This window comes from Gopherus flavomarginatus, chromosome 5, assembly GCF_025201925.1.
Source record: "Gopherus flavomarginatus isolate rGopFla2 chromosome 5, rGopFla2.mat.asm, whole genome shotgun sequence".
In the NCBI taxonomy this organism is placed as follows: Eukaryota; Metazoa; Chordata; order Testudines; family Testudinidae; genus Gopherus; species Gopherus flavomarginatus.
The window spans coordinates 114,213,521-114,238,918 of NC_066621.1; the positions used below are offsets into that span (position 1 = coordinate 114,213,521).

The 25,398-nt window shown below is 37.8% G+C and overlaps 1 long non-coding RNA gene across 1 annotated transcript; it reads right to left on the reverse strand.

Annotated features, from left to right (window-relative positions):
* Positions 1-2,718: 2,718 nt before the first annotated feature.
* On the reverse strand, positions 2,719-23,179 carry LOC127051568 (uncharacterized). The gene is made up of 4 exons (XR_007774521.1): positions 23,014-23,179; positions 21,492-21,559; positions 10,281-10,353; positions 2,719-3,205 (listed from the first exon to the last, which is right to left on the reverse strand). It is a non-coding gene; the product is annotated as an uncharacterized LOC127051568 (long non-coding RNA).
* Between the last annotated feature and the right edge of the window lie 2,219 nt (positions 23,180-25,398).

Sequence of the window (25,398 nt, forward strand, 5' to 3'; positions counted from 1 at the left end):
AAAAATATCAGTTGTTCAAGTAAGGCAAATGTGGCTCTATATTTTATCAGCCCTCTCTCTTTAGGTCCTCATCATGTTAATACACACACACACACACACACACACACACACACGTTTGTTTAGATCCTAATTGTTGTCAAACAGGGACTTAAAAGAGAGGCCTCTTCCCGAAAAGGAAATAATTTGTTATGACAAAACTCCTGCTACACTTTAAGAAAATACCCAAGGTGAGGTGTTACAATTTGGCCTGAAGGAAGGACTTTGAGTTGTGAATTTCAGATAAAAATGTTGGACCGAATCCTGCAGTCTTTACTTAGGCAAAACTCCCAATTACAGTGATGGAAATTTTGCCTAATGAAGACTGCTGGATCAGGCCCATGATTGCATATGTTTTCTAAATATAATGATATTATGTCACAATTAAACTCATTCATTTATTGTTTGTTTACGTAATGCTCAAATGCATGTTTTATTCATAGATGCTCAGGAGGAGATTTTTCTCTTGATAATCGCATGCAGAATACTTAACCAAAACAATTCTCTTTCTACTTCAGCTTTCCCATTAATATAATTTCATATTTCTCATTTATTTCATTCTGACTTGTAGGATTCTGTGTGCCTCATTCCTCCCACCTGCTGCCTTTTGTGTTTTAATGCCTGCATGCTTAGCCAATAATGGAAAAATAAACTTTCCTGCAACTCGGGCTTTTGTTTCTTGTACTTCAGCTCCTGTTTTGTGGCTTCTGTTGTTTTACTAGTTCTATTAAATTAAATAACACACAAAGGAGGCAAATAGAAGCATAAGGGAAAGAGATTTCACCAACCCATTGACAAATGTTAATAAGCTTTATTAACGTTAATATTTACTATTATATTTAAAATATGGTAATAAAATAAATAACACAAGAGATCTGATTCTTCACTCACACCATTGTATTCAGAGCAATTAATCTGAAGTCAATGGTATTACACCGACATAAAACTCATGTAAACAAGAGGAAAATCAGGCTCAATATAATTGCCAAGTTCAGTGATTCTCAACCAGGGGTACATGTACCCCTAGGGGTATGCAGAAATGTCCAGAGGGTACATCAACACCTCTAGATAGTTGTGTAATTTTACAACAGGCTATGTAAAAAGCACTAGTGAAGTCAATACAAACTAAAATTTCATGCAGACAATGACTTGATTATATTGTTCTATACATTATATATTGAAATGTAAGTACAAGATTTATATTCCAATTGATTTATAATTATATAGTAAAAATGAGAAAGTCAGCAATTTTTCAGTAATACTGTGCTGGGACACTTTTGGTTTTTTATGTCTGATTTTATAAGCAGGTTGTTTTTAAGTGAGGTGAAATTTGCGGTATAAGATGAATCAGACTCCTGAAAGGATTACAGTAGTTCGGAAAGGCTGAAAGCCATTGCTCTAGGCTTTACTTGGGCAAAATGCTGGCGAGAGTCAGCTGTGAGAATTTTGCCTTCCTAAGTATTGCACTCTTTGGTCAACAAGCATTAGAAAGATTAAATTAAAGGGCAATACTTTCTGTAGAGAAGTGTGCTAGAATGCCGATCATCGGTTTGTGAGTTTGTATACATTTTTCAAAACATTTTTCATTTGAAATTATACATATCTGACTAAATTCTGCTGTCAGTTTTATTGATATAGCTGAGAAGAAAATTGGCTTGTTAAAAATAGCACACTTCTGCTTAAAAACTGACCATACAATATAGCCTACTGGGCCAGTTTTTTTATCTGTTACCTCATCTTAAGAAATGTAATTTGTACTTCTATAACTTTAATTTGTCCATAAGAAGATCAGAAATATTTTTTACCCAAAACAGTTTTCTTTCCTATCTAGAGCTCTAAGAAGTAATGGCAACAAAGATAATGTTTGTGACAATTTTAATATTCGTAGTTGGCATTAGAGTGTTGACGTTTATTTATTAAAAGTAATATCAACAATATAATTTGTAGCTATTTGCTGTTGATAAAAACTGCAGTTAGTATTTTAAATATTTGCATCATTACAGGCAAGCAATATCAATTAATAATTTTTTAATTTAAACAGGAACGTGAGGGGCACAATTGTATTACAGTCTGTTGTTACTATCTCCTTTAATGGGAACATTCAATAATTTTCATCAAGGTATACATTCTATATTAACAGAGCAAGATATTAAAGAACCGCAGTGTTTCAACCTATTAACTATCATAGTTACGTGTTTGATTAAATACAAACTGAAGCATTAGAGGGATTAAAGGGCAGCCATTCAAAAATGTACTTTATTCTACTTCTGATTTTTATTGTTTTTCTCCCCCCAAACAAGCAGACTAATGAAACAAAGTACTTTGCCTCTTAAAGCAGAAGCCCTTACACTCTCTCTCCCTAATTAATCCCATCCCCAAATTCCATTCACTTTTTGCAATAAAGTTGGCTTCATTCATAATAGTTAGATACATTTACAACTGAAGGGTAGAAATTTTCTTAACATTATTTGTTTTATTGTCCCAGAGATGAAGAGCAGTAAACAGCAAGCAGATAATAAAGAATCACTTAGCTTAGACTGAAGAATACATATCAGTTTTTTTTAAAGCTCAAGAAAAAAAAAAGATACTCCCTTTAAGCATTTTTAGCACAAGATTTTTGTCTGATACACCCTGTAACGTTCCGATTAAAAAAAAAATCTGAAACAGGAAATCTGTGTTCTCAACATTTTATAAATTTACAAATATGTTCAAATTATTTTCTCACAATGAACAAACCGTGGACAGTCCAAAATTTTAAAAGGAATACATTTTTAAAACAAGTATATGTCTGAGAAGATTGGTAATAGTAACCTGTTGGCAGGCTTTATGTTTTTGCCACAAAATTTGATTGTAATCAACCTTTTGAAGAAGCTTTGTTGGCAGTTCATTGCCCCAGTGAACTGCATTGTGAAGATATTTGCTGTATCATTTTTTAATTAAAGAACCTGTACAAAATAATAAATGTTGCATACCTGTTTGAAGTATATGATGAAAAGAGTATGAATAATTAAGATAAGCACCTTGTACACTACAGACTAATGATAAACTCCATCAAAATAAAAATTGTTCATGAAATATGATGCTTCCCACTGAAAAGTAAGTGCCCTTGCCTAAACCTGTAACAAGTAAACTCTTCAGTCTCCTCTGGACCAGGACATTGGTTGAATAGCTGAAATAGGAGGAGAGACTCAGATGCTGTTTAAAGGCATTAAGCAAAGTGTTAACTTAGCTCAGGATTCAGTTAATACGAAAATAATTATTATAATGTTGCACTTCATTATTTGTAATGCATTAAATGGAGCATTTTACAGAAGACTTCTCAGAACAGAAAGACAGTTATCTCTTGTATAGTAAATAGAAAAAGTACATTAAAATTACAAATCTTTATTCAAAGCAATAAATGTGATTTGATGATTAAGACTAGATATTAATGCAGAAAATGCTAAACAAACAGGAATATGAAATACAATGTTCAGTGGTTTTAATCTCTGTTTTTACAGTGATAGTTTCAAATCTCTTTTAACTAGCTGATGGAAAGATTAACTGAAAGGCCTCTGTATTTTGAATGACTAAACTGTATATTTTCTAGTTAATTTCTGCATCAAGAGTGGGAAATGTTTATTCTAAAGCTCAGATGGAGCATTGATGTGAGAAATGTTGCAAAGCATCCAATGCTGATTGGAGCTAATTAACTTCAGTGCTCCAGTGTTGTTCTCATTTTTAAGCAGGAGAACACTACACAATACCTTTTATTTTGCTTTTCAATAGATTTTGCTTAAAAATAGATGAATTCAATATCTGTAGGGGTTTTTGGTTTTAGTTTTGATGTTTTGAATTTGTTTTTTCTTTACAAATTTTCTGGAAATTTTTCTTTGATTTTTTTTTATAGAACACGTTACAATTTATGCTTAAACAGAGTGTTAAATCAGTTAAATTAATTATATTGTATCATTTCATAAATATCTTGCACGTTCTACAGTTCATAATTGCATTCCCAAACTACAACTAAATTCCTCTTTAAAAGTTATGCATCAGAGATAATGTGTATGAGCGTGCAATAACACCCTCCCCCCATAGATTCTGTGGTGTTAAATTTCTTTCTTCTCCTATATCAAGCTAATCTTGAGTCAGAAATACATACACATCTCCTAAAACACTTGATTCTGTATATAAGTAGACATAGATAAATTCAGGGTGTTGGGAGTTGGAATATTGTAGTGTGGTTTCAATGCTTTAGAGACAGGCAGTTTTTTACTTTTAAATCAGATTGTTTTTAAATGTCTGACCTGTGAAGTGCATGAAAGTTCACGATTTATTTTTGCCAATATTGCTGAATTTTAAATCACCAGAGAAAGGGGAGTACAATGAATTTTTGGAGTCTGATGTCATAAGAGATTTGTGTATTGAGTTTAGCTTCTTAAGTGAGAAAGGTAGGAAATTAATCACAGACTCTAAACTCTTTACTGTTTGTACTGCTTTTTTTTCAATCATATTTAATGCTCTTTTTACCTTAGGAACACTCATACATACAGACAAAGGTGTACATTCTTAAGGAAAAACAACATTTAAATAATATGAATGAAAAGCAACACATTTTTTTAAAAGAGATGCATAGAGAAAGGCTCTTTGATGTTTATAAACCCACTGACCAGCTGCAAATTTAAGCATCAATTTTGGGGTGCCACTTTCCAAGGTTTTATCTGTCTCAGAACAGCAACTTAATTTTTCTAACCTGTTCCTACATTGCCACACATGAAAACTGTTAGAAGCAGAGATGGGGCAAGACGTTGAAAACCAGAAACCATAACAACAGTGGGACTTTAAAATACAGTAACAGTTCAGCTTCTGTGACATTAAGGGATGACACAGGAGTCTTTCCATTTACATCCATGAGAGTTGCTCACATCTTAAATCCTTCAGCCCTTTTGAGGGCTTATACTGTCATTAATCTGCACACAACACTGTCACTGCCAGTGAGTTCTATACATTGGTGATTATATATGTTCCTCTAACTTACTTGCAAACAATGGATGCCTATTACAAAACCTGTCTCCAAATTCCACACACAAGGTAAAACTGCCCGTATGGTGTGCAGCCATTCCAATGTACAACACAAAAATAGTCTTCACCAAGAAGTCACAAGAAAGCTCCAAACTCCAAAATGGAGGCTGTGCACTTATGAATTGTGGGAGGAGTCAGGACAAAGTCAAAGTACTACATACGTTAACTTGGACAGAACTTGGGTCTCCTTGATCAATCTCCTTCTTCCACCATTATGCCTCTCAGCCAACCATGCATACCCTGTGTCCCTATGAAATCATGCCTCTATAAAATGGAATTAAAGCTGAGGGACCTTTTCAGGCTCAGCATCAGTAGCAGTGTGCTCTCTTTCCTTCTTTCTTTCATTCTGTTTCCCTGCTTCTGATGCTTTCAGGGCTTTTTAGATCCAAGAGAGGAGAGATAATCTTGTGGTTAAAGCATTGATGGGACTCAGGAGAGCTGGGTTCATTCCCCAATTCTGCTGTAGATTTCCTGTTAGACCTTAAGAAGTCACTTAATCACTCTGTGATTCAGTTCCCCACCTGTAAAATGGAAATAGTAATACTCCTTTTCTCCCACTGGTTGTTATGTTGGGTGGGGATGTTTCTCACTGCGTATGTTCAGTGCCTCTAGGTGTTACTGTTATGTGGATAATTTTTACTTAATTTATTTCCCTTCACACACAATAGTGCAGAACATACTATGGCTGTAAATGTGTCAGTGGGATGTCAAACTCATTCCGTGAAGAGGGTAGAATTTTATTTTCAATTAGGATCAGTAGGCCAGTGTGTCATTTTAGAATACATATATCTCTGTGTCCTTAGCAGAATGCCTGCTGAACTCAATGGGAGGTTTGCATGAAGATCAGGGTAGAATATGGTGTGAGGTAGTAATTAAACTTTTAGTTCATCATTCTGTAACAAAATGTTCTTACCTTTATGAACACCTTTATTTCTGCCCTTTCATTCTTCTTCCTTCCCCATGCTCCTTTCTCTGTTTCTCTCCCTCTTTTCTATCTCTCTGGTTTCCTCAGTTTTTTCCTTTTTTTCTTTTCTGTAGTAACTCCAAATTCCCCGTACCACTCCCCTGATCACTTCCTTCTCGCTTCCTTCCCCTACTCTGTCTCTCAAAATTATCAGCAGCAAAGTATAATGTTGACATAGTGGTGACATCAGGCTTTAGCATTAATATTGCAATGAAGTTCACATTTCCTATAGTCATTGATTCAGGCTCTCTGTATAGATTTATACTCTTTTCACTTTTAGAAAGTTTGCTTCACATCCATGAGAACTAGAAACAGCCTAATTCTGTAAAATATAAATATAAGATTCTGTACAATTTGTATATGTCTTGTGGGTCACATAAATACATCAAGTGAGCCAGATCTGGCTCGCAGGTCACTTGTTTGACACCCTTCTGTTCTCCAAACTAACCAAAGTATCTCCAAACTAACAAGTCTAGAACTGCTCTGTCTTGAAGTACTTCAAAGCAGAGCATACCTTTTCCATTTGAAGTACCTCTTGTGACAGGTTCGGTCACAGAGACTCCCCTCAAGACTGTCACTCGATGACTGGTATACCACTCGATGAGCTGGTATACCAAGCAGGCAGCACCAGAGGACACCCCCTTCCAGTCCAGAAAAGCAAATACAGTACAGTACAATACTATGTTAAACGTAAACAACTAAAAAAAAGGGGGAAAAGTTTTAAAAAAAGATTTAACAAGATACAGAACGTGTTTCTGTGCTTGTTTCATTTAAATTAAGATGGTTAAAAGCAGCATTTTTCTCCTGCATAGTAAAGTCTAAACTAATTAACCATCAGCAAGACAGGAGACTAAACTAAATTGATTGAGTTTCAGACATCTTTCACTATAAGACATGTTTTCCAGACCTTAAATCATTCTTGTAGCTCTTTTCTGAACTTCTTCCATTTTTTCAAAATCCTGTATGAAGTGTGGACACCAGAACTGAACACAGTATTCCAGTAACTATCTCATTAAAGCTGTATACAGAGGTAATACCACCTCCCTACTCCTGTTTATACATCCAAGGCTCACACTCATCCTCTTAGCTACAGCATTGCATTGGGAGATCATATTCAATTGGTTATCTGCCATGACCCCTAATCCTTTTCAGTGTCACTGCATTGCAGGATTAGATGTGTCTATTGCATTTCAGTCTAAACAAGCTAGACATTTTTCTCCACTGAACATGTGAAAGCCTTGGAAACCAAACCATATTGAAATATTAACTTATTGTCTTTGTCAGTGGGTGCTGAAAGTGGAACCCCAGTATGATTTGTTATAAACACTACTTTCAATTGTACTGTAAAAACATGTTTAAATGACAATACATATTTTAAAAGCCTTTCAGATTCCTTTAGCAAATTTAATATGTTTTGCTGCTTGACTAGGACAGAGGTGGATTGTACAAGGGACAACAAAACAGAGGGCATTACAATAACTGTGATGCTGATTGTACTTTCAGTGAAGGGAGTAAAATACACTGTGTTTTAAAGGTAGCAGGTAGCAAAACAGAGTTTTAATTGTGTCAGACATAGGATGGTTTTGTTCCCAGATAGCAGGTGAAGTACACAGGAAGAAGTTCCTCATACTATGGGAAGATTTCATAGCATGATAGAATCATAGGACTGGAAGGGACCTCGAGAGGTCATCTAGTCCAGTCCCCTGCACTCATGGCAGGACTAAATATTATCTAGACCATTCCTGATTGGTGTTTGTCTAACCTGCTCTTAAAAATCTCCAGTGGTGGAGATTCCACAACCTCCCTAGGCAATTTATTCCTGTGCTTAACCACCCTGACAGTTAGGAAGTTTTTTCTAATGTCCAACCTAAACCTCCCTTGCTGCAATTTAAGCCCATTGCTTCTTGTCCTATCCTTCTCCTTGTAACAACCTTTTATGTACTTGAAAACTGTTATCATGTCCCCTCTCAGTCTTCTCTTTTCCAGACTAAGCAAACCCAGTTTTTTCAATCTTTCCTCATAGGTCATGTTTTCTAGACCTTTAATCATTTTTGCTGCTCTTCTCTGGACTTGGCCGCATCCTTTGCATTTTTCTATTCCTCCAAGTTATGCATCTACTGCCTAGAATACTTGTATAATTCTGATGAAAATTTGATTGATTGAAAATGCATATTGTAGATTTAGAAGAAGATACCGATTACAGCTGTGAAGAGATTGGATATGGACTGCTGGACCCTCAGGTGCACCTCAGGACTGCTCATTTTACCTGAGAGGATGGGACAAAGGTGGCTTTCCAGCACCTTTTTTCCCCTAATCCTTGGGGCTGCTAGTGCCAGTTCAGTCCAGAGCCAATTTAGAGCACTCCTAGGGCAGCTGCAAATTGCACTTGCTTGTAACAACCCCCTAGCACCATTACTACAGGGAGGATTGCTAGAATAGAGTGTGCTCTGACTATGCCAGCTTTATACCATTCCGGAATTTTCTGTGCTTAGAGCACCTTGAAGTCCCTTTTGTGCCACTGGAACAGCACAAAGGGAACATGGTATAGTCAGGGTTTTATCACAGAAGATTTTCCAAGCAGAGTATCAGAGGGTAGCCGTGTTAGTCTGGATCTGTAAAAGCAGCAAAGAATCCTGTGGCACCTTATAGACTAACAGACGTTTTGGAGCATGAGCATGAGTGGACTCGACTCTGCCTTTCCAAGAACCGTTTAAGTTTGAGGCCCAAATTCTACGTGATTTACAGTCAAGTCAATGAGATTGTCAGGGGAATATTTTGTCCTCAAGTGTATGAATAATTTATGGTAATCCCAAAAAGCTAACACGGGTTTTCCATAACACTGAAAATGAGTCTTGGGGCAATGACTTTTCATTTAAGATTCTCACATGCAATTTTATTTTTGTATAATTGCATGGAGGGGGGAAGGTCCCAGTGGCTGGGCTCCAGCCGAAGCCCAAACATGTACACTGCAACTAAACAGCTCTGTAGCCCGAGCCCTGTGAACCTGAGTTAGCTAACACAGACCAGCTGCAAATGTTTAATTGCAGAGTAGACATGCCCTTACTGTATGCTGCTAATTACCAAAAGTGGGCTGAGAGAGGATACGCACATTGAAGCTGAAGAACTGATTACCACAGGATATCACTGAGACCATGAACATAGTGGGATTCAAAAAAGTACTCGACATACATATGGATAAAGATTTCCCCTCTAGGCAGATTATTCCATAATTGTCAACTCTGGGGCTTCTGGCACCTTCCATTGAAGCAACAGGTACTAACCATTGTTAGAGAAAAGGATACTGAAATTTATTGACCACTGGTCTGATCTGACCTGGCATTTTCTGTATGACCTATTCATTAAGCCTAGCCATTGCCCTGGGGATAAATTTTCTTATAAACTTGCCAAAATGCTTATCTGCACATCTCCATCACTCCCATGCTTCTTCTGCAGCACCTATAGTACCTGCATTTTTGTCTTAGGAACCTTTATTTGTAATACCCTGCTGTTCCCTCTGACCTAACATCTGCACTATAGGTTTTGAAGCTGATGTCTTTTACTGTGGCCCATCTTTGAAGCAAGAGCTAGCAGTTTTTTGCAGTTGTCACAAATAGCAGGTCTGGAGAAAGAATGTTCTGAATACTCTTATAGCATCCTAGTATTCCTCCCATCCCTAGGACTAGTGTGAATTCCACCAAAAGTTCTCTTGTATTGACACAGAAACAAATCCAACTGGGATTTATCTTCCAGAATGAGGTGGGCAGAGCTTTCCTGTCTGAAGAAAGGGCAGCCAAAGTGAAATAAGCTGTAGAGGAAATCGAAAGTCTTCAGCACTACTTCGGTGTGTCTGAAGCTGCTTGTTTTTCTGGTGTCCTATCTCAAGGCAAGTACCCTTCTGAAGCCAGCATATGTTTCTGATAAAATAGAATCCACTGGACATTGCTCTGCTTGTTATGGTGGCTGTGGTACTCAAACTGACTAAATGGAGCTTCTCTGTCTAGTCTCCAGTGGATGATGTTGACCACAAATACAAATCTCTCTGGTTGTGGCATTCATACGGCATGCCACAAGTTTAGGAGAAATTATCCTAGCCAGAGTCAAAGCTCCATCCCATCCTTCTATATCTAAAAGCCATATGAAGAGCCCTCTTTACCCCCAAGGGCATTCTCTCAGGTAAGCCAGTCCTAGTCCAGACAGAGACACAACATGTGTAACCTACCTGAACGAACAAGGGAGAACAAAGAGCCCTTGCCTCCTGTCTGAATACAGGCTTCTGCACGCCTGCCAACATTCTGTAGCAAAAAAGGATAGATTGTAATTGCATATATGTTCATAAATTCAGGCAAAACCTATTAAAAGCATATGACTTCCCACTTCTAAAGTTTTATGATAACAAAACCCAGGCATGGAGAGAGATCTGCATGCATTTCCATGAATTTTTCCAGTCTCATTCTCATGTTTTTTTCATATTGACATATCCTAAGAGAGTGGGAGAATTGGGGCATGTTAACATTAACCCTAATGTAGTGCTCACTTAAACTAGATTAACATCAAAAGTAAATGTAGAAATATAAAACCATTTCTACAGCTCTCTATTGGTGGGCTTAGAACAACATCTTAAGGCTGTACATTGAGAAGTCAAAGATTTTAAAAAAATGTATTTCCATAATTTGTATAGCAAAAGAGTGTGATGCCTCTGAGATGTATGTCTTCTGAGAAAGTTTTGAGCATCTGGATTTAGCGCAGATAAATTATTATAGAAATCAGAGAAGCAGAAGATAGCTTTAAAACACTTTAGTTCCAGGGCTATTGCTTAATACAAACAAATCATTCTCTATTTCATGTGAAATGCCCTGCACTGAGTCTATAAACCCAGCACTAGTAAAAGCAATAGATTAGTCACATTTCACATTAGACAAAAAAGCAGTAGTCTACTGGGAAAAGCAGTAGACGTGGCAGATCTGCTTCTATATCACTAGGCTGAAAGCTGTCTTATATCCCTAGGGCCTGTTGCTTCAAAGGAAAGGTAAATCATATTAAGCAGCATGAAGTACTGTCTAGAGTATAGGGTAAAACTTCTCTGAGTGACACAGCAGTGTCTGCTATGAATAGAGCTGTTCACATCCCTGATTAATCCTGAAATTCTACACCTGGTCCTCAGACATTCAGGGTGGGATTTTCAAATACACTTGAGATGGCCTAGCTCTGCCATTGTGAGTTTTGTCATTGACTCCAATAGAAGCAGAGTTAGGCCAAAACTGAGAATTTTTTAAAATTCCATCCTCACCCTTCTTCAATGGACATATTTTTGATCACATAGTCTTTGGGGTTTTGTACCACGTAACCTCCCTCTCCATTCCAAAGGCAGCAACAACAACAACAAAAATTCTGGTCAGAAAGGACAAGTGTCATGCCTTGCGCATGAAGCCCTGGTGTGCAGATTGTACTTGACTGTCCACAGACAAAAATGTCCACCTTCTGCTCACTAGTTGTCCAAATTAACTTGACTTATTACCCTCCTTACACAATGAAGAGGTAACCCACACATTTCACAGTAGGACTATTGTTCAGCCTTACTGTATTTGAAAAAAATAACGCCTCTCTATAGATGAGCGACTGCTATAAAGATCAAAGTAAATTGTGGACTATGCTTGCTCATGTGGGCCCTGATGCACTGTCCTTTAACTATAATGGACCTTGAACAAGATCCCTGGATAACAGACTTTTTTTTTTAATCTGTAATGTTATTTCTCTGATGACGTAAGTTTTGTCCACTTTACACTCCCCTTGCACCACATACACACCTTGTTGTGCTATTGATTTGTGTTTGATGCCCTTCTTGTTTCAACTGTCCCAGCTATGCAAAGTATCCTTATTTGTAGTATATCTCTTGTAAACCTGGGCAAATAATAGGGGAGAAATCTAATATGTTATTTAAAAAATAATGCACACTTTGTTGGACATTATTGTCATTACCATTATCTAGCTGGCTGTAGTCTCTTGGTTAACACTTGTCCTGCCCCTGGATTTAATCTTGCTGTTATTAACTTGCAATGCCATAAGTTTCAATTTCCCTATGTCATTGTGGAGCTTTTGCTTTGCTATCTCTGCCTTCTCATCAGCTGTTCCTTTATTTTGCAATCTGTGAATATTCCATCTAAAGTACTATGGCAGCTGCTGGTGAGGCTAGGAAGGGAAGGGGGCTACCGCCACTGGAAGATGCTTGGATTCTCACCCCAAGAGATCCCTCCGTTCCACTGCTCACTCATGCCTATTAAAGCCTGGCATGAAACTCATTAAGCTGTGGACTGAGCTGCTTTCAGCTAAGAAATATCATTTAGAGGCAAGAGAAATTGTCCATTCTTTCGAGATGGCACAAAGAGAAGGCATTTCCCTGCATTCTCCACTATTTTAATAAGAACAGTTTCCTTGGCATCAAAATGAGTAGATGCGGGGCCCCCCATTTTCAGCAGAGAATGCGCTTGAGTCTCACCGTTTTATTTTCCTGTCTGATACACATTGTGGGGTAAATGATCCACACACACATCATTATCTGAGAAGACTGAAGAGGAGTTTATTCTGCAGAGATATCAGGGTGAAGTCAGGGTGAAGCTCCCTCATTAAAGGGAAATTGTGTCTGTGTTTATGAACCAAAGAGGAAAAATACAAACGGGGGGTCACTCCAGGTGCAGGAAATAAATGAAAGAATAAATCTATTACAAATAATCCGGCGAGCCTGGCTCCAGATTGTGATTTCTGCGAAGAATGAACAATCGCCAGGGGAATATCACCGTCGCAGGCTTCAAAGCGGCAGAGCTGGAGTTCTCAGCACACACCGGAAAGGACTTTATCAGACCAACAGTGGGAGGCCTTGGAGGCAAAGTTGAGGAGCAAGATGTGAGGTCTTTTGCTTTCCCACCGTAGGGCTCAGTCCCGCACTCCTGGGTCAGGAGAGTGATTGCAAATCAATAGTCAGCAGCTTTTAGATCCTATCATCTTGTCCCCAGCACTGAAGCCCAGGCTGAAATGTCCCGCTCAGCACAGCTTAATGGGTCTCAATACTGCGCACGGGTTATTGTCATTTATTGTAGACTACACTGGGGAACGGACGCGATGGTGTGCAGAACTGGAGCACTGAAATCGCTGCCAGCCAATTATTCTGGGAAGCTCCAGGTGTGACAGGTTCCTGCCACATCAAAGGCCAGAGAGGAGGGAAGAGAGTGAGGGAGGTCGATCAAAGGGAGGGGGGGAGTTGGGGGCCGGCTGTGCTGTGCTGGTAATGGGTGTTGGGCCAATTGTGATGCAGGAAACTTGCATTAACGTCAAAGGGCGCTTCAAATCAATAGGAGTTTTACCACTGACTTGAATGGGAGCAGGATCGGGCCCAAAGCCCCTGTGCTACTGGGCAAATGACACCAACGGAAAACAATCCCAGTGGGTCAAGGGAAGGATCGCAGTATTTAAGAGGAGTAACATGTCTTTGGGGAATCCCTTTCGTATTCAGGGTATTAACTGGTAAAGGGTTTCTGAAACGATCTAGACTTGATCAAGATAATAGGAACCGCTTCAATTTAAGGGTTATGTTAATGTTAGGAACAGAGGCTATTTAAAAACTATAATTATAATCATGATTATTATTAAAAAGAACCATTCACAGTCTAGCGGTGCAAAAACGGAACCCAAACACAAAGAAATTGTCACCCGGGTAAAAGAATTCTCACAAGTGTCATTTTGCAGCAGCCCTCCCCTTCCGACCCACCCACACGCTTTTTAGAGCCCTAAATATAAAAGAATTGGACAATCACAAACCAGTGCCTCGGTTTGTAGGTCTGTTTTTTAGATAAGTCACAAGAACTATAGTATTTAACCTAATATCTAACTTTAGAAAGGTAAACTGTCCCATCACGTCTCAGGCAATAGCAGTAAACAACTAGGAACACAAATGTGATAGCTTAACAGTATTTTCTGCGTCTCTTACAAACCGATCACAAACTCCAGCAATTAATAATTTTGACAAAAACAGATCGTGGACCCAGTGCTGCAATCCGTACGCTGTTTTGCCTCCCTAAGAATAGAAGTATCGGACACGTATATTTGCTCTGAGATTTTCCTTCTTAGGCTTGTACCAGATCCCTTTGGTTATAGTGATATAACGTGCAGAATTGAACTGAAGTTTGAATGCTTGGTTTAGAAATGGTGAAAATACAAAATGCATTCGCCCGATGGACCGTACTGTTACTTCGCCTTGTTTTGGGTTTTTTTTTCCTGCGTTTTCCTATTAAATTCTGCACACAGAAGTCGACACGTGGTTTGCAGTGTAAAGAGTCGAATAAAGGAGCTATTATTATCAAATTCAAAGTTTAAAAAAAATCTGTAACGCCTTAGGGATATCACTTTTAAAATGCCCCAAAATATTCTGTAGCTTTTTAATTGAAGTAAACAAAGTGCAACAAATCCTAACTCAAATATGATTGCATTGAGATTAGGCTCTAATTGCTTAAGGTTCAGGTGGAATCTGCAGGCTAAAGCCTATAGGACCAATCTGAATTTCACAATCATTCTGTCAAAAGCAAAGAGATGAGAGCCCACACGCTTCCTAACAAGTCATTTTTAACAGTTACAAGCTTCTTACAAAGACCACACAGGGAGTCTAAGAGATGCAAATCTAATCCTAGGTCATTCTACAGGCCTTCAACAAAGATGTGCTAAAGCCTAATAGAAAAGAAATCAGTTCTCTGTCACCAGCTCCTAGTACAATCTATTAGAGAAAATACAGATCTTGTATTTACAGCAGTTGCTTTTAAAGGTTAAGGACAAGTACATATAAAAGATATAAAAATGTTCCTGTGAAATATTTAACAAAACCTATCAATTATCTACTCATTTTATTCCTAAACATGCTTTGATATTTTAGTTTGTATTCATTGGACAAAGGAATTATTATTTTTCATCGATCTTAAATACATTGAATACAAAGGTAGAAAATAAATTTCATATGATAGAGAAATACGGCAGGGGTTTAAAAAGAACATTTTATTTTAAAAAGACATCCAGCTCCAGAGTTCATGTACATTACTACTACAATAGGAATTCATTGCAGTCAAAATTCCTGGAGAAAATCATCGCTAAATTGGTATTTTGATTAATACCTGGAATACTATATGAAAAGCGTCACAGGAGTGGATTTTTAAAACAAGTCCTAAGTCGAGCTGAGTAAAGTGAATCGGCTGTGTGTGACTGAAAGACGTGTATCAACAACATCGTTTTCAGTCCCCTTTCGCTTGAAAAGTTTTGTTTCTAATTAAATAGATTCTTAGCGCTCTCACTTTCTCTCTTTATAGAATTACTTATTATCGCCTGACAAATCTTATATTGATTGTATATGACTTACTATGGCATGTTTTAAACCATGCAAATAAGCTCACACACAGATATAATCATATATCCACATAATATATGTTTTCATCTTGTTTCCAGAAAATCTGTATCATCATGGAAGGGTTTTTATTTTGTTTGGGTTTTTTGTTTTGTTTTGTTTTGCTTGTTCAGCTTTCTAGCCAGTATTTTAAAAGTTCAGTGTTTTTCTTTTGTAAGACCTTTCTGTATTCCTCCGGCTAACTATGACTCTCAATAAACCATGATCAAATCTAGTATGTAAGTAAATAGGAAGTCAGTCCTGCAGTGCATAGGCAACACTCCCTTTGGATTAACGTGGATTGTTGCCTGTGCAAGGACTACAGGATGGGGTCTTATATTACTCCTTGAAAAAAAATCAATGTCATTTTTATAAATTAGTCAGTAATATTCACTTGTTGATGGATTGCACGTGGATATATAAAACAAGGTATAATATTCATAAAGGGAGTTGACGTGCTATATGTGTTTAAAGAAATAAGTGTGGCATAGTGCATGTTACACACAATAGGTGTTGTCTTTGAAAGCTAAGTCAGACTGTTTTGATCAGAACCCAGTTTTCAGTACCTAATTTAAAATTTGGCTTTGAACAATATTAAGCTAAGATAGCTCCATAACCGTAATAATAAATGAACAACCGTCTAGGCAACTCGGATCACTGTCAATTTCCTTTTCCTACCTATTCTTCGATTTGGGGATGGGGAAGATTTAAAATGTGCCATAAAAATGTACAATGACCCCAAAAGGAAAAGCAACAAAACAGTATGAAATCTACAAGAAATAACTAGAGCCCAATCCTTCTCCCTGTACTCACTTGAGTAACCCTTTGCATTTCCATGGGACAACTCCCGAGAATAAAAAGGAGCTGGATCTGGACCATAAACTGACTTTTCCTGAGCAGAATGGTGGCTTTTTTCCCCCTCTCTATTGCAATTGGGGCGAATGAATGAGGTACCAGCCCATATTTTGAGGTGTAGAAATTGCTCTTACGAATTTATACCATGTAACTTTCATCTGGCTCTTGTGAAAAAAAATTTCATAACTCAGAAATTAATAATAAAATTAAATGGTGTCGTCTCAACTGTCTGCGCAAAGCTGGTAAATGGCACCTGTCTTGCACAGGCAACTTTACTTTTACTGCATTTTGCTGCTACTGCACATTCTCATTTGCTCACACACCTCCCCGGCCCGCTACTTTTCTTACTGTATTGACTCTCTACAAATAACACCGGGAGCTACTGAAGTGTGAAAGGCTTTTAGTTTTAAACGTTCCTGCCAATCGCTGTAGGAAGTTCTCGGCTCAAATTCCTTTTAATTTGTATTTGGAAATCCTGGAAATGTTCTTAATAGTGACTTTGGACAGTTCTTCCGAATTAAACTCTACGTAATTAAGAAGGAGCTGACCTAAATACATTGGGGGGCACCATTTGGCCCCTGCATCCACAATAACAAGGAGAGTAAGTTCATCCATAAGCTGCAAAGCTGACCCTGCCCCGAGGTGACCTCCCTCCAGTTACATCGTACGTTTGTCTGAATGTAGAAGAGAATGTTAGGTATCATGTTGAATCAATGCCTGGAAGTCTAGACTCCTGGAATAAAGAAGAGATTCGTCAGGCTAATACTTCGTTCAGGGTATTTCAATAAAATGATTAATAGCCTGCAGGGTGTCAAGAACAACAAATTCAGTGTCATGGGGCCTCCACCCATTCATTTCAGAGGGCGTTTGGCCTGAGTGAAAAATGCAGGATCTGATCCTAATTGGGAAGCTCACTCTCAGCAGATTGGAATTGATAAGTATGAAATAATATTTGAGGGAAGCTTACGTCTCTTCGGTGACTAAAATGAAAACATCTGCTCACATTTACAGCATCAGCTACAATGAAACTTTAAAATAATGCACTTAAAATACAACTAATGTCAGAAATGTGATTCTGTAGGTCGGAGTCAAAACAGAGGAGAAACGTTTCTAAAGATAATGTGGCAGGTTTTGGTGTGTAGAGGCTGAGAAGTGAAAAGGCAACCAAATTAACTCCAATAGCAATTTGTGAAGTTGTCCTTCCTGTCCACACTTGAATCCCTTTTCGCTACTTATTCTTAGTAGGTGGTTTAAATGTAGTATCAGAGGGAAATACAAAAACATCTGAATACAGCGCTCTTGCTTTTACTACGTCGGTCCATGTATTTATCACTGCTCCGGCTTTGACAGGAAACAGAGGTGATAGTAAAAGATAAAATCAATAATTGTTGAAGATGGCTGGGTTCTGTTTTAAGCAACTATGTAAACCCATCCATCATCGAGTGAAATTTGTATGTAATATATTGAACGTAGGTTACATTTTCAGGGCTGATTTTTCACTTCCTAATGGTGGAGAATAAAATTGTGTGTATATCAAAGGGAGTGGGAGTTTGAAGAAAGCAGGGGTGCTGAGTCCAGAACTGAGTATGGTATTTTAGCTGCAATTAGCAAGTGTCTCCCATAAAACTTATCGCAGAAATAGTTAAGGGCTATGATCAACTCAATTCAGAGTCAAGATACCTGACTACAATAGACATTATTCAGTTCCCCCTGCCAAAAAATAACCCAGAAAAAATAAGATGTTATATCTTTTCAATTATGAAAGTGTTTAATTTTCTATTGGTTATATGCAGACAATCCTCAGCTCCCATCACTACTCCCGTCATAAATTATGATTACTGAGGTCCTGTAGGCCTCTTATCTTCTGGCACTTGAATAATGAGGGAGGAAAAAGCTATGCAGAACAGAAAATATTATCAGGTTTGTAAGATAACTCTCTTAAGAAGTGTTGGCGATGGGATGGGTAAACCTGGATTGTAATATGCCATTGAATCGGTGATGCCATATTAGGGTGTTATGTCTGTCTGGTTTTTACTTTCAGGTCGAAAAATTTTTGTTTGTTAAGAAATAAAATATATTGCTTTAAATTGCTAAACTTTTCACCTCGTAGCGAATGAAAGAGTTTGTTTTCAGAGGCTTGACACAAACACAATAATAAAAATGACCTGTCTCTGGCAACTGCATCTCAGCTATTTCCAACAGTTGCACCCTGTGCACTTATTCAGGCCCTGAGATTCACTGCCAGAACACTTAGCTACTGGCGCTGAGTATTTCAGAAGATTTTGTTTCTGAAGAGAACTTCCTGTCTGTATCAGTCTAGTTTCAGCACGATGTGTCCTTTATACTTTTACATTTGTGTATAGTAGCTTCTATTTATAGCCCTGTGCAAATGTTCTTCATCCAGTCCTTACTTTAAAAACAAGTTAGCATTTTCCACAAAATCATTTACCCAGTGTACTCTTGATTAAATGACTGTTAACCCTAAGAGACTAGTAGGACAATCAACATGCTTTTTCAATCACCATTCTTTCTTGGTTCCCCCCGCCCTCTCTTTTTTTTTCCACCGAGGAGTCTAGCTGTGGGTTAGAGCTTTGCTTTCTAAAGCAATTAAGTCATATTTTCAAAAGGGATATTAGATTAAAAATGCATCATGATTAAAGTATAATGTAAAAGGTCTGAAACTGGAAGAAAATATTTAGTGCTTGTCTACAGCTTCTATCACCTACCATCTACTCTGAATGCATTCTGTATCTTTCAGCATGTCCGGCTCTCATGATTGCAAATAGGCCTGTTTTCAAATGGAAATAGGACTTCCAAACTGATTATGTGTATTGAATCGGAATCACTCACTAGATCCTCTTGTTTAAAATGTATTGAAAAAAGGATGATGGCTGCAGACCTCTGTAACCAGCTCCTTCTCATCTCAGGGAGGTCGATCTATTTTGCAACTTTTTGCCATTTGAGAATGTTTCAGCTAGATAATTGCGTTATTATTGTATAAGGGTGGTACGCTGTCACACAAATACCCCCAACCCTCCTCCCCCACTACCAACTCATACACTCCAACTACCCTCCTCAACCCTAACCCCCACAACACCCCCCCACCCATCCAGCACCACCACCAACCTCCCCAACACCGACACACACTCATCACACCTTCAGCTGCCACCCCCCATCTGCCACAACACACCCGTTCCACTTCTACCTCTAACCTCCCCAACGCCATCACAAACACACAGGCTGCACCCCGACCTCACAAAGGCCACAAAAATGCGGAATCCACCACAATAGCTCTAGCACCCCACCACTTCGTCCCCCAAACAAACTCGCAAAGCACACACTATTCCATCACCCCTTCCCCTAAACTACACACACACAGAATGCGGTGCCCAGCTTTTCAGCCTGGGCTCTGCTTCTCGACCTACGTTACGCTACATTATTCCAGGACAACACACACGCGTATGTGTGTGTGTGTGAGAGAGAGAGAATGATCCATTGTTCACACACTGAATATTGACGATGGTTTCCATTCGAAGGATCCTTCCAGAGATACGCGGTGGCAGCTTTCAGACAAGTTATATTTTCCAGAGAGTAACCAATTTAAAATACAGAATGATTAAAAGATTGAAAATAGCTGGAATTGGCAGAGAGCATTCAATTCCCAGTAAACTAAATGCCTTGTGCATGTGATAGATATTTTAATGCCCCCCCCCCCACAAAATTCAGAAACAAGATACGTTGTATCACACACGTAGGTAACTATACTATAAATATAAAATGATTCACGTTCTGTTATGAAGCGGTAGAGGCCATGCCTAGATCCTAATTTTTAACAAAAATCTCAAGCGTATTCATTTTTGAAAGTGTGGTTTTCTTTTGAAGGACAGAAATACACGCCAGGGAGTAAATAAGCAGTTACAAGATTAAGGCATATGTAGCAAAATGCTGGTAGCCCGTTTGCGTCTTCTTAGCTGTCCGGATAGAATTAAAATAGCTAGAAATGGGCCAGATTGTGATGGTTTTACTCACTCACCTAATCCCATTGAGTTAAATTGGATTACTTCCGTGAGTCAAACCAGCGGGATTTAGGCAGGACTGTACTGTTATCAATGTACCTGAGCACATTTTAGTCCCATGAAAAAGTATTCAAATCGCAACATTTGTCAGCTATTAACGTTTAACAGACGACAGTGCTGGGGTAGTTGTAACCTGCCCACGTTGCTTCAACAGGAGAATTCACACTCTTTTTTTTGTTAGGAGGCACAGCTGGTGTGTTTATTCGGGTGTATCACTTCCTTCTTTTTTTTAGCACACTGTCTAGGAAAGGGAAAGTCTGTTTAGTTAATGGGCAGTGTTCTTCATAAACCTTTCTCTCTATAACTTCAGTACTAAGCAATTGTTGTATATGCTGGTCCATATACTTTTGATTACATTAGTCATAAGCATACTTAAATAGGATACCATGTTGTTAGCCATAAATAATATAAAGCATCACAATTAGAAGAAATTATTAATTGGATTTAGGGTTGGTATATGCATTTGAGTAAAACAAATGATCAGCTTGATGTTTTTAATTCTCTCTTCCCCCTCCGCCCCCCTCCATATATGACAAGGAGTAAAAGAAGCTCTCAATTTATACTTTTGAATCTTCCATTGTAGTACCTGCAACAGTCCAGTCTAGAATTATTGGGCTTTTTTCCGTATTCCATAAATAAACAAATAAACAAATAAACAAACAAATAAATTAAATTAAGGAGCTAAGCACTTTACATACAAAACTCCTTTGTTATTTATTTTAAGGCTGCGTGTAGGTCACAATAAATTGAACTTCATTGAAAATTGTTACCACCCACTACTCCTGAAATCTGCCTGATCACCACATTAAATGAGCAAAGACTCTTTCAGAAGAGTTATTTCTCACTTTAGTGAAACTATAAATGGTGATCATTTTAAACCGGCTCCTACTTCCATTGAAGTCAATGACAAAACTCCCCTGGGTTTAAATGGGAGCAAAATCAGGCCCTCTGTTCCATACTGAGGGATATGTTTTTAAAACAGAGAGAAAACTTTGGCATACTATGTTTTAGCTGATGTTGAAGGCATTTCATTTTGTGCTCCGTTCTGTTTTTATCTGGGAGATAAACCTCAGAAAACGATTACCTGTCAGGAGAAATGGAGTCAAATTTTTCCAAGCACACACCGAGGCTCGAGGTGTTTTAAGGACAAACCTTTTAAAAATATATAAAAATGTTCTTAGGTGCTAGAAATGATGAAATAATTTTAACAGTTTAAATAATTAACAATAGATGTTAGGGGGAAGAGGAGAAAAAATGAAAAAAAATCACAAATGATAATAAAAAAAACCAACACCCCACCTTCACTTAACTATTCAGTTTTGTTTCAATGTAACATTTTCTTCAACTGAACCTGTTGGGTTCTAAATGCTCCAGAGATAAATCAGCTTCTCAGAGCAGCATCTATGCAGGTTGTGCCTAGTATTTATATTTTTTTAACTGTCCATGTTAAATACCCTTTATTTTCTTTCTTTCAATAAAATAAACTGATTCAGAAAGAGAAGAACGCTAAGGTGGCTCTATTTTATTACTACCATGATTGATTGTATTATCTGTTTTAATAATAATACATATCTTAAGAAATCGGCATGTTGGGAGTAAATGATAAAAATAAAAATAGACACAAAAGTATATTATTTATAAGTGCTTCTGAGAAACAAAAAAAGTTTGCCAAACAAAAGCACTGAGAGAAACTCCAAAAGAACGGCATCCTGGAGTTACATTATTAGGTCACTAACAAACTGAAATGAACTCAGCCACTTCAGCTGCACCTTTAATATGAAACAGAAAGTTTGTTCTTTCAAAGTTCCCAGGTGTGCGCATGTTTGGATGCTTTTAGCACAGCATTACTTGCGAAAATTCACTTTCTCAAAGAAAAAAGCCACTAGATCTTACTCTTTCCTTAGTTTTCTGTATTGAAACTATGTTGTCTTAATCTCTTATATGCACATTTTCTGAATATCTAATCAATTAAGTGCTTCCCCGAGAAACACGTTAATGAACCATTGCAATGATAAAGCAAGGTACGGAAAGATATTCGCAGTTCTGATCAACAGAAAACAAGAAAACTTTTTAAGTGTAGCAAGATCATTATGTAAATTCTTTTGCTAGGGAGATGCAACTCCCACGTTGATTAAAAATCACATGAATAGCCCCAGTGTGCTTATCAAATAGAAAAATATTTTTTAAAAGTATATTAGTCAATTTCACATATTGTTGTTAATGTGAGATACGGACGTAATTATTAAAACGGCTTAAATATTGCTAATTACATTGTAAATATTTTTTAAAATTAAACATACTACTTTAGAGAAGTTTATATATGGCAGCTTAGGTCAATGAAGTGATACTCATAAAACTGGTTTTCATATCTTCACTATTATTATAAAAATGATCAAGTTTTTTTTAAAAGAACCGAACCTTTAAATCTAAGCTTGAATCTCAGAACTAACGTTTTCCATTTTAGGTTTTCGGCATGCTCAGTTACTTTAAGCATTAAATAGTATTTTAATTTAATTTTAAGACAACACATCTTACTCACTTTCTTTATCCGAAACTGACCAGAAGCCTTAGAGAAAAAGACATAATATATAAAGCTTTGACCTTACCTGATCCCTAATGTGCTTGCAGCCAGAGACAACCAGATCTCATTTCGTGTTAATCATCAATTTGCCATAGAAGACAATATTTCTATCTTTGTACCCATTTGATACATATATACAATATTACCATTTACTTGTTGGGGGAGGGGGCAGTTTCGATGGGAATCATAAGAGGAACAGCTGGTCAGATAGAAAGATAGTGTCAACTTTGCGCCAAACATTGCCTTGAAAGGATTGAAATTCTTCAGGAGCCATTCAGTGTTTACCTCCAAGTTCCCTTTGTAAAAGCAGTCGCCATGAGTAGTTAGAATAGAGCTCACTCCCCAGCGAGGCCCTTTTACCTGCTGTCTGCAATAAAACTGCTAATATACTTTTTTTCTGTGGTGTCATTTTTAGAGCTGTCTCAGATTACATTGTTTGGGATCTGAACTTTAAACAACTAACTGTATTAGGATATGGAACTGCCTTTTGAACCAAAATGCAGGCAATACGCATCTAGATTAGCATCCCGATTGGTTTTCTCGTGTGTATAATAATCATCCCTGCACTGCTTCTTATTCTGACTGCAGGGAACAGAAATATCGTCTTGGCTCAGACCCCAAGATTGGAGATCCTTCTGATTGTGTTTCTTTCCGAGACTCCTCAGCTACTGGTGGTAAAAGGACGTTGGTTTGAAACAAAAATGCGTTCATACCGAACAGCAAATATGGCGAAGCCCTGATTTTTTTTTCTCCAGCCTGCTGTGCCACTACATCCACACACTTCATGGCACTCAAGCATGAACTCCTATTTACAGCAGGGAAAAAAATGCCCTCAGCAAATCTCTTACATCTATAGGCAGTGCCAGGGGGAGCGAAAGGAGGAAACAGCCATTCTTTATTAGATCTCTTTAACTACAAAATATAGATTTGGTGCCTGTGGTCTGATTTGTATATGTGATCGGAGACATTTTGGAAATGTATTTCTCTTCCATCATTTCAAAGATTTTAATCACTGTTCTAGCTCCCCCCGCACCCGCCTTTTTAACTTCCCATTATTCGAGTTCTGCATTGATTAACAAGCGACTGAAAATCAGTGGCATGGGAAGAGGCAAGGGTTTACATAGTAGCATATATTTTAATTTAGGAAAGCTATGCAGTGGGTCAATTCCCGCGAGTCTACTCAAGGGATATTTTAGATTAAAATGTTTTAAAAGTCATTGGAATATCTTGATCGTAATGGCAGACGTAACTGGCTGTACAAAGGAGTCTACGATAAAAGGCTAATAATACGGTGTCATAAAAAAACTCTATAAATTTGTTAAAGAGGCAGTTTGTTTGCATTTCTCCTGATTGATATGTAAATACAGTTTGAATTGTGTTTGCTTGGTCTCTAGTGCTTTATAAAGAGATGAATTCACCTTTCTGTGGAACAAGTAAACAGACTTTAAACTAAGCCGACATCAGACAAAGTGGAAACGAGTTTATTTAATCGAAACTAAATTTAGTTTAAGAAAGATAAGCCAGTGTACATAATAATCCATTACAGTAATTACACCCACCACCAAATGTGTATTTATGAGGTTGTCTAGATACAATAAAATTCATTTATTGCCCAAAGTCTGTTCTGTTAAGTCGCTAGCTGGTTCCACACTAAACATGTCAACTTTAGTTCTCCCTTCCATGAAAATAGTTCTAGGATTTTGCAATTATTGCTAGTTCCCCTCGCGTTGGAAAATTCCCCGTTTTTGGAAGGACTCTAAAAGAAATCCCAAGAAAGGGCAAATGTCGATTTAAGCATAGGATTTCTTTAACATCGGGAGAGAGGAGCTAGACCTACTAAAATGTATAGCATTAAATATGCACAGATCTCCCCTTGGGGCAGGACCTAAGAACAGAAGTTTAACATCTCAAAGAAATTCCAACCAATTTTCCCGTGTATTTCTATTTTAAATGACAGCACCGAGCACTTAGTTTAGGCGCTGTGAATGCTAGTTTTGAAGTGTACTTATACATCTGAAATTAATATTCGGGTAATAGAGAAAAAAGTAACGTTAAAATATGTTCTAGCCCAGTTGATAATCTTCCTCTATCAACCTACGGAATTCTATGAAAATCTAGGGGCTTGAAATTCCCGCTGACGCACGTGATGTCCTCCTGTTTAACAGAAGGATCCGGCAATCTTTTTACTCGATTTCCTTTTTCTTATCCAAGCTCTCAGTAACACAAGGGTATCGAAGATGATGAGAGCCCTCCGGCGCTGCTACAAAAACTGTAGATTTGTTTGCTTGTTTCCACTCCTGGTTAACTCCTTTCTCACTCCGTTTCAAATAACAGGCACTGGTTCGTGATTCTTCAGCATTTCAGAAATCTTTGAATTATGAGATTTAGTTCTGCGTTTTAATTTAAAAAT